Source organism: Jaculus jaculus, chromosome X (assembly GCF_020740685.1).
Source record: "Jaculus jaculus isolate mJacJac1 chromosome X, mJacJac1.mat.Y.cur, whole genome shotgun sequence".
Taxonomy (NCBI): domain Eukaryota; kingdom Metazoa; phylum Chordata; class Mammalia; order Rodentia; family Dipodidae; genus Jaculus; species Jaculus jaculus.
In genome coordinates, this window is record NC_059125.1 from 74,218,821 (window position 1) to 74,230,075 (window position 11,255).

The following is an 11,255-nucleotide window of genomic DNA, read 5'->3' on the forward strand; positions in this document are numbered from 1 at the left end:
TTGTGTGTGTGTGTGTGTGTGTGTGTGTGTGTGTGTGTGTGTGTGTGTGTATACATGTGTGTACATGAGTGTAGAGGCCAGAGATCAACATCAGGTGCATGCAATAACCACTCTCCAACTTTTCTTTTTCTTTCTTTCTTTCTTTTTCTTTTTTTCTTTTTTGGTTTTTCAAGGCAGGGTCTTGCTAATCCAGGCTGACCTGGAATTCACTATATAGTCTCAGCAGGGTGGCCTCAAACTCATAGAAATCCTCCTACCTCTGCTTCCTGAGTACTGGGATTAAATGTGTGTGCCACCATGCCTGGCTTTTTTCAACTATTTTTTTATTAATTAGTTTTATATTCAGCAAATACAGTAAGTTTGGTACCATTATTAGGCTCATCCGTGACCTGCCCCCTCCTCTTGGCCCCTCCTTGTTGAGGTATATGGGTCATGGGTGCTGCTTTCTTGATGAACCTGATTTTCAACTTTTTTTGAGGCAGGGTCTCTAACTGAATGTGGAACTCACCCATTCAACTAGACTAGCTATTCAGTGAGCACCAGGGATTCACTGCCTTCACTTTTCCAGAGCCAGAATTATAAGTGCATGCCACCATCAGCAGTTATGTGGGTGCTGGAGATCAAATGCAAGTCCTCATGCTTGTTTGGGAAGCATTTTACCCACCTTGTCATCAACCCAGCTACCAAATATTCTTTGAATGATCAAACATTGGCTCAGCTCCTGAACTTTTCCCCAAGTCTATCAAATAACTGTCTTGAAAAATAGGGTTGAAAAGCTGGGCATGGTAGCGCACGCCTTGAGCCCCAGCACTCAGGAAGCAGAGGTTCACCATGAGTTCAAGGTCATCCTGAGACTGTGAATTCCAGGTCAGCCTGAGCTAGAGTGAGACCTTACATTAAAAAAACAAGTATATATATATATATATATATATATATATATATATATATATATATATATATATATGTGTGTGTGTGTGTGTGTGTGTGTGTGTGTGTGTGTGTGTGTGTGTGTGTGTGTGTTTGAAGCAAGCATCCTGCTAGGTCAGTTTATCAAGACTCTACAGCTCAGATTTGATCATCCTCTATATATGACCAAGTTCATCATTTTGTGTCATCCCCCAGATGATCTCTGATTTCCCTAGAATCTTGTTATATCAGTTTATTCAGAATCCTTCCTTATTCTTTTTTTTAATATTTTTGTTCATTTATTTATTTATTTATTTGAGAGTGACAGACACAGAGAGAAAGACAGATAGAGGGAGAGAGAGAGAATGGGAGAGCCAGGGCTTCCAGCCACTGCAAACGAACTCCAGATGTGTGCGCCCCCTTGTGCATCTGGCTAACGTGGGACCTGGGGAACCGAGCCTCGAACCGGGGTCCTTAGGCTTCACAGGCAAGTGCTTAACTGCTAAGCCATCTCTCCATCCCTTTCCTTACTCTTAATATTTCCTTTTTAATATTTTCCACACACCAATAACCAATTCCTTTTCCCTAATTCATGTTTACAAATTCTGAATTTCAAATTAAGAATAATCTGTATCCTCCATTAAAAGGTCTCAACACTGTGATCCTTATACTTATCACAATAGTCTCTTCTTGAGTAAAGTCTGCTTAAAATTTTAATGGAGTCACTGAGTAGTTTTTCTGAAGCATCTTATCCCCCTGACACATTAGAAATTCTCTAAGTTTAATCAGTTACCTGTCTAGTTATTCCACTTTACTGATTTATTTATTGATAAATGGCAAATGGTCATGAGAGATCACGTTCAAAATTTTACCACTTTACATATTTATATGAATATGCTTGTCATATTCTGTCCTAAGAATAGAATATTGGTAAGGAAAGAATAAATAGACATAGATTGTGTTGGTTTTCTTTTAATTTAGCAAAATAAATTAGGTAGATAACTCAGACTGGGAAGGTTTATTCTGTGTCACAATTTGAGAGCTTTGGGGCCATAATCATGTGAATCACTTGATTCTAGGCCCTTCTAGGGTTTACCACATGCTACTGAAATTATATCATGTGGAAAAATCATTCATATAAGTTACCATATGAGAGGAGGAATAAGAGGCCAGAATTACATCATGTCCTACAGGATACTTGGCAATGACTGGAAAACTTCACAACACTCACAGGTTGATTTTCCTTTGCCCATGTACTATTTCTTCATATGTTACTGTTTCTCTCTGTTCAATAATAACACCAATGGGCACATATCAATGGAAGCTATAGCTGCAGAAACATCAGCATAGTGGCAGCAGCAGAAAGAGCAGGTTCTCCCTTAATTTAAATGATGCCAAGGCTCAGTTTTCCTTCTTTCTGGCTTTGTTCCAGAAGAAGCTAGCCCAATCATGGAAATACTAAAATCTTTCAGGGAAAACATTAAACCATAATTCTACATGTCCAGCATCCAGGGAACATCATAGCTGATGAGGGCTCCTAAGGGGTTGGGCATACCTAATCTCTAAGGCTTTGGTGCTTACAAAGCCTAATGGCACAGGTCCAATTCCCCACTACCCATGAAAAGCCAAATGCACAAAGTACTGCACGAATCTGGAGTTCATCTACTACTGCAAATGAAAAGAGGCCCTTGCACATCCATACACTGCCTTTCTTAGATAAATAAATAAAATAAAAAATTTTTAAAGGAAAAGAAAATGTATCCCAAGCAAATGGAACCAAGAAAAAAGACAGGTGTCACTTTTCTAATATCTAACAAAGTGTACTTCAGATGAAAACTATTTACTAGAAAAAAAGACGGGTACTTCATACTAATTAAGGAAACAATTCACCAAGAGGACATTATAATCCTAAATATGTATGCATTAATTACTGGAGCATTTACATCATAAAACAAATACTAGTAGACATGAAGCCATAGATTAACCCCAACATAGTTATGATAGGTGACTTCACACCACTCTCTCCAAGAGACAGGCTATCCAGATAAAAATCATAGAAATACCAGAGTTAAATGAAACATCAGCTCAAAATGACTTAATACATGTGTACATACCATTCCACCTAAACACTATAGAATGAATCTTTACAGTAGTCCATGGGACTTACTTTAAAATAGATCACATATTAGAACATAATGCCAGTCTCAACAAATGGTCTTACATTGGTTTGGTTAACTATTATCAGAAGGACAAAATATAAATGTTATCAAGAGTGTAAATAAAAGGAAACTGATACATTTTTTGGTGCTGAATGCAAAATCATACATTTGATACTGAAAATAAGAGAGAGGTTCCTCAATATCAGAATCTAGATCTACAATGTGATCCAGCTATCCTACTTCTGGGTATGCATGCAAAGTCCACAAAATAAGAATCTCAGACAGATGCCTGTACTGCCATGTTCACTGCACCATTGAGAAAAGCCTATATATTTAAACTTCCCAAGTGTCCATTAGTGAAGAGATGAATAAATAAAATATGACATATGTAGAATACTACTATTAAGCTAAAGTAAAGAATGATCCCCTGACATATGTGACAGTTTGAATGAATTAGCTTGTAGTCCAGTATGCAAAATGAAATAACCTCGACTCAAAAAGACAAATACATTATACTTTCTACTATATGTGGAATATTCAAAATATGAAAATTATAGAAGTGGAGAAAGGACTACTCTTTCCAGAGGCCAAGGATGTATGTTGGGATTGGGAGCAAGAGGAAAAGAGTATGAGAGAGGAAAATAAAGATAAAGGAGGAACAGAAATAGAAAGGAGAGACAGGGTAAAAGAGGTACTATGAGTGTTAAAATTCATGTGTTCCCATTTGGTCAGACTCGACAGCTTTTCTTCAAAACAAAAGAGCTCTGTGGTTCACATGATATCACTCAGAGATTTCATTGAAATCATGAGCCCATTAATGTTTTAAAACTTAATCAGATATTTAGCTGAGTAATTTTGTCACTACATCCATGATGATTTGGGGCCACATTTTGAATAAAAAAAGCCAAGAAAATGGTATTTTACAAAATAAATCAGTTATGACCCTGATTGCTTATTCATTTCTGCTTAAAATACATTATATAATTCATTAAAGTACCTTTAAAACTCATTAATTTTATCTCCATAAGGCTTATAATTTATTTCTGTTAGAGAATTAAGCTTAGTAGTAACTCTTAGAATATTAGGAAGTTTTCATTTGGCCTGTAGCAGTAAAAATATTTATTTACATTCATTAATTGGAAATACAATTAATCATGTCTGACATGAGGATATTTTTAACTATAAATTTGATGGCTCTAAACCATCTTCAAACTTTATTGGACATCCTTTCCAGGTGTTCACAATAATTCTGACTTTAAAAAGTATATTTTTTCAGGAAAACAAAGCTTGTTATGACATTGCAAAAAGACAAAAAAGTGTATTTCCTGTGTAAACATGCATTCTGAATTTAACTTCAATGAAATTGATGGAAATGTGACTGATGACTATGTGAAAAATTGATTGTAGACATGAAATAGTGGAGGCAAGCTAGTTAAATATTTATAAAACTAGGCTAGAACAATGAGGGTAAAATGGAAAATAAGTAAAGCTTAGCCTACATACATAGGTCTCTGAAATGTGAAGATAGCACAAACAGATGACGAGAACAATAATTAAAAGAGTAATGGAAATGATATATGTCCTAAGATGCACCTATTGTATTGCTGAAATCCATAACCTCATTCCCAACAGTGTCTACTTTATACCAGCATTCTGAAGTGATCATATGTTTTCCTTGCAATAGAGAACTCTAAACAACCTACGTCATATCATTTCAAAATAGAGTTACCACTCTGTATTGTCAGATTCCATATCTGCAGATTCCAACAATTGGAAGCTGAAAATATGTTAAGGCTGTGGTTAAGATGGATGACTAGAAATGCATAGCACTAATTTTTACAACAACAACAAAAACAGGGTTGGAAAGATGTCTTAGGGGTTAAGGCACTTGCCTGCAAAGCCTAAGGACCCAGGTTTGACCCTGCAGAATCCACAGAAGCCAGATGCACATTGTGGCACATGTGTCTGGAGTTTGTTTGCAGTGGCTATAGGCCCTGGTGTGCCCATTCTCTCCTTCCCTACCCCTTCTCTCTCAAATAAATAAATAAACAAATCAATAAATGTATAGATACATGTTTGAGGAAGGGGGTTGTGGGAGAACATTATAAGTCAGCAGGAGAAAAAGGTAAACCTTGTGAGATACCATGATTTCGGTACAGTAGCATAGCAAGAGAAAAGACATACCCTGCACCTCTCATTCCAACTCAACAGCTAAGGAAGGAGTCTACTCTCTGTGTAGGTAAGGGTGAAAGAGAAAATTACAGTAAACGGTTTCAGCAAAGATACTGACAATCATAGTCAGGTTTGTAACATAACTTAAATTGAAACACCATCTTTTCATTGGAAAGGATTTCATATTAAATTAACTTCCAAATTTTTGGTTCAAGTTTTTTTTTAAGATCTATTTTTATTTACTTATTTAGTAGAGACAGAGAGAGAGAGAGTGGGAATGGGCACACCAAGGCCTCTAGCTACTGCAAACGGACTCCAGGCACATGCACTACCATGTGCATCTGGCTTATGTAGGACCTGGAGAATCGGACCTGGGTCCTTAGGCTTCGCAGACATGCACCTTAACTGCTAAGCCATTTCTCCAGCCCTTGGTTAAAGTTTTATAGTTTTAGGTACAATATATTTTTCCAAAATATTTACTCATATGCAAACAAATAATGAGTTAATCACTTTCTCATGAGTATTTTGTACACTTCCACTTTATATGTTGTGACAATATTGGAATCATATATATCCATAGCTATTGAACTATACTTATTGTTATGCAATAATCTTCATACAGAATAAATCTACACTTTTCATGATTTCAAACAATTGCATCATATGTTAAAACTTTGCTCCTACTTTCACTACCCACTTTGGAGTGTTTTATATGTTTTATTTTGCACTTCAAGTGATTTTCATTGAGGTATGCATAAGGGATCCTTAAAATGGCACCCAGGTTCAGTAATTTGCTCAAATTCATAGAATTCAATATTTAGCTTCAATTACTGTTGTCTTGCTTAGACCATGATTTCCTCATCCCAATGAGACTTCCCCTTAAAAGTGTAAGCTGAAACCAGGTCTGGTTGTACATCCCAGCACTTGGGAGGCAAAGGTAGGATGATCACCGTGAGTTCAAGGCCACTCTGAAACTACACAGTGAATTCCAGGTCAACCTGGGCTAGAGAGAGACCCTACTTATTAAAAAAACAAAAAGAAAGAAAGAAAGAAAAGAAATATGTAACCTAAAATAAACCCTTTCATCCCATAAGTGGCTTCTAGTTGATGTTTTGCCCCAGCAATAAAAAATAGATGCTACATAAAATCGGTACCAGAAGTGGAAGTGTTACATCAATGGTCCTGATCATGTAATTTTTCGTCTTTTATGTTTTTTTGCTTTTACTTTTTTTTTATTAAGAACATATCTGCAATGGACATATGTGTTCATACCATTTTATCCTTTCTCCCTTCCCCCATTCTGCTGAGGGCCCTCCTCAGTAGAGTTGCTCATATTCCCCATAGGGTTGTGAGTTGTGCATTATGAGAGCAGCAAACTGACTTTCTTAACCTTTCACCATTCAGTCCAAAAGCCTAAATATCATTCTTTAAGGTTGCATGTATTACTCTAGGGATTGTGGATTATGCATTGTGGAAGCAGCAGTCAATTATTGGAGGGAGGTAATGCCTCTGAGTAGGATATCCCAACCTGTGGCTCTTACAATTTTTCTGCACCCTCTTCCACGATATTCCTTGAGCCTTGATGGGTGTGTTTTAAGTCTCCTTTATTTATGAGCTCTTATAAGCCTCTGGATTTCTGCCTTGGTATGGGTTGAGTATCCTCAGTGTCTGTCTCCTTTAACTTGACCCTGCTTGTCAGACTTACCATGAAGACAGCATCCTTGCTGGTCTCCCCAATTCCTCTGTGGTTTCTCCTGGACCTTGACTAAGATGTGAAGAGTGGTTTATCTCACTACATTTTGAAAAAGAAAAACAAATTCTCCATCAGATAGCCCTTGTTTTATCCAAAGACTAGTGAGGGCTCATACCTGGTTCCTAGTTCCAGATATGGGTTGCTTTCCACTGAGTGGATCTCTTGGCTGTTGGCAAAGCTATTGGTTAACCAGCAAGGCTGTGTACCACTATTGAACTTGTGTAGATCTTGTCAGGGTGTTTGATTCTGAGGAGCTTAGACCCCTGGTTGGTTATGTCATTATTGTTCACTTTCCCCCAGTAGCTCATGTAGCCTTTTCCAGCACTAGAGGGGCTAACTGTCTGGGGACTGGCTCTCTTCTGGATTCCAGCCAGGTCTCTCTGTGCTCTGTGTCTGCAGCATATGGTGCATTAGCAATAGGGTCTTGCCTTTTACCTAAGATGGGTAATCAAGTTCTTGGACAAAAGAACTGTTCTGTACTGAGACCATGTAGGTCTCTCTGATGAACATGACAATGTGGATAGCACCTATTTCAAAATACATAATTCTTTTTTTTTAACATTTTTTAATTTATGTATTTGAGAGCGACAGACACAGAGAGAAAGACAGATAGAGGGAGAGAGAGAGAATGGGCGCGCCAGGGTTTCCAGCCTCTGCAAATGAACTCCAGATGCGTGCGCCCCCTTGTGCATCTGGCTAATGTGGGACCTGGGGAACCGAGCCTCGAACCAGGGTCCTTAGGCTCCACAGGCAAGTGCTTAACCGCTAAGCCATCTCTACAGCCCACATAATGCTTTTGATGTGTTGTTGAATTTTGTTTGGAATGATTATGTTCAGGCTCTTTGCAGTTCATAAGGTATATAGGCCTATAGTTTTCTTCTTGTATCTCTGTCTAGTTTTGCTATTAGGGAGATGCTAGCTTCATAAAAGGAGGTGAGGAGGATTCCCAGCTCTCTGATTAGGCAAAACAGTTTGCAAAACATTGGTTTAAGTTCTTCAATGAAGTTTGATAGAATTCAGCTGAGAAGCCATTCAGTCATGGACTTTTGTTTTGGGGAAGGATTTTGATAAACTTTTCAATCTCAATGAATGTGATAGGTTTGTTTAGGATATTTATCTGCTCTGATTTTAGTTTTGGTATATAGTATGTGTCTATGAATTCACCCATTTCTTCCAAATTATCCAATTTTGTGAAACGAAGATTTTGGAAGTATGTCCTGATGATTCTTCCAATTTCATTGATGTCTGTTGTGACCTCTCCCTTTTCATTTCTGATTTTGTTAATTTGACATTTCCCTTTTCTTGCTTGATCAATTTGAGCAGGGTTTATCAATCTTGTTTTGCTTTTCAAAGAACCAAGTGTTCTTTACTTTGATTTTTTAATTGTTTTCATAGTTTCCAATTCATTAATTTCTGCTCTGATCTTTATTATTTCTAACTGGAGCTCTTAGGGTTTAATTCTTCTTGCTTTTTTACCATTGTTAGCCTCTTCCCTGCCCTCCCTTCCCACAGGGACCTTCCTTGGGGTATATGGGTCGTGCATTGTGGAGTTAGCCTTTAGTTTCATGAGAAAATGTCTCTGCATGTCATGACCCAAAGTGTGGCTCTGACATTCTTTCCACCACCTCTTCTGCAAATTTCCCTGAACCATGTTGGGTTCATATTAGGTCTGCTTCCATGTTGAGATCTTGGTTGACACTGTGTCTCTGAATATCTATTTGGTTGGGGTTGATTGTTCTCTGTGTCTATCTCCTTCACTATTGTGCTGGTCCCTGGTTCTGCAAGAAAACAGCATTCTTGCATGTTTCCCCAGTTATTCTTAGTTTCAGCTGGGGTCCTTTTAAGGTATGATGGGGTGGTTCTTTCCTTAGGATCTGCATCTATCTGAGAAAGAGAAGCAGATGCTCCAACATAGAGTAAAGTTAGCACCAAATAGATGTGATAACCATTGATTTTTAGGGAGAGTTTAGTGGAGAGTGGCTCATTTTTGGATATGGTTCTGACTTGTTTTCCAGCTCCAGCTTGAGTTCTGTTCCACTGAGCAAATCAGTTAGCCAAATCGAGAGCAGTTGGTTTCCCACCATAGCTATGTGCCACTATTGCACTTGTATGAGCATCATGTCAGGTTGTTTGCTGGTAAGCAAGTTAGACCATGTGTTGCTTAGGCATATATTGGACTTCTTGTTTTTCCTATGCCTTTAGGTGGACAGTTATATTATTAATTTGGGATTTCTCTGTCTTTTGTATGAAGGCATTTAGCTCTATGAATTTTCCCCTTAGGACATCCTTCATTGTGTCCCATAAGTTTTGGAAAGTTGTATTTTCAATATCATTAAATTCTAGGAATTTTACAATTTCTATTTTGATTTCTTCCAAACCCATTCATTTTTTTTTTTTTTTTGAGGTAGGGTCTCACTCTAGCTCAAATAAACTGGAATTTCAGTAATCTCAAAGTGGCCTTGAACTCACAGCAATCCTCCTACCTCTGACTGCCGAATGCTGGGATTATCCATTTTTGAAAACTGTTTTGTTCATGGCTAGAGAGATGGCTTATTGGTTATGATGCTTGCCTGAAAAGCTTATGGACCTATATTTGCTCTCCCTCCAGATCCCACGTAAGCCAGATGCACAAATGGTGAGGTAAGTATAAGGTTCCATATGCCTACTAGTTGGAGTAATTTTTGGAGTTCCATTACAGTGCCTGAGGCCCTGACATATGCTAGTTGTCACGCTCCCCCCTCCCCCACACACACATACATTACTCTGTCTAAAAATGTGTGTTTTTCAGTCTCCAGGATCTGGTAGAATTCCTGATATGTCTTTTGTTAATTTCTACCATTAAAACATTATTATCTGCTTGACACAGGAAGTTGCATCAATTTTCCTAAATTTATATAGGCATGCTTTATGGCCTAATATATAATCTATTTTGGAGAAGGTTCCATAGGCTGCTGAGAAGAATATGTATTCTGTAGGATTGAGATGGAATGTTCTTTAGATGTCCATTAGGTCTACTTGATCAATAATGTTGTTGAGCTCTATAGTTTCCCTGTTGATTTCCTGCTTGGATGACCTGTCTATTCATGATAGTGCAGTACTGAAGTTCCCAACTATGATGGTTTTGGTTTACATTTCTGTTTTGTTGTCAAGTAGGTTTTGTTTTATAAACTGTGGTGCACCTGCCTTTGGTGCATATAGATTTGTGATGGTGATGTTTTCATATTGGATCATTCCTTTGATGAGTGAGAAGTGGCCTTATTTCTCATTTTTATTACTTTTGGTTTGAAGTATATCTTATTAGAGATCAATATAGCAACACCTGCTTGTTTATTACTTCCATTTGCTTGAAATATCATTTTCTATCCTTTAACCTTGAGGAGGTGTCTGTTTTTAGTGGTGAGATGGGTTTCTTGAAGACAGGAGAGATAAGGGTCTATTTTTCTGATCCACCTTATTAACATGTGTGAGTTAAGACGATTAATATTTAATTTAATTTAATTTAAACTGTGAGGTTTAATTTAATCCATGCCATGATGGGGTGCTATATGAAGTTTTGTTTTTCCTTGGTCTTTGCAATTTTTTGAGCCTGATCAAGTTTTGATTATTGTAATATTCTAGTTACAGGCTCTTGAGATTGGTTGCTTGACTCTTCTGTGTGGAGTATTCCCTGTAGGATTGACTTCCTGTTCATATAATCATAGAGTTGACTTTTTTCGTGGGAAGTTTTCCATTCACTATCTATTATGAGGGATACTGTCACTGGGTACAGTAGCTTGGTTTGGAAACCATGAATTTTATACTTTCAAGTGTTCCATTCCAGCCCCTTCAGCCTTTCAGGGTTTCCATTGAGAAATCTGACATAATTCTGATGGGATTGACTTTGTATGTTATGAGTTGTGTCTCTTGCTGCTTTTAGTATTTTCTTTGTTTTCATTGTTAAGAGTTTTAACTGTGACATGCCTTGGAGAGTTTCTTATTTGATCCCATCTGTTTGGTGTTGAGTTTCTTGGATCTGGTTGGGCCTCTCTTTTTTTTTTTTTAAGGTAGGGTCTCACTCTGGCCCAGGCTGACCTGGAATTAACTCTGTAGTCTCAGGGTGGCCTTGAACTCACAGTGATCCTCCTACCTCTGCCTCCTAAGTGCTGGGATTAAAGGCCTGCGCCACCACGCCCAGCTGGTTGGGCCTCTCTTTTGCAAGATTGGGAAAAGTTTCTTCAATAATTTTGTTAAATATGTTCTCTATGCCTCTGGCCTGGATTTCTTCA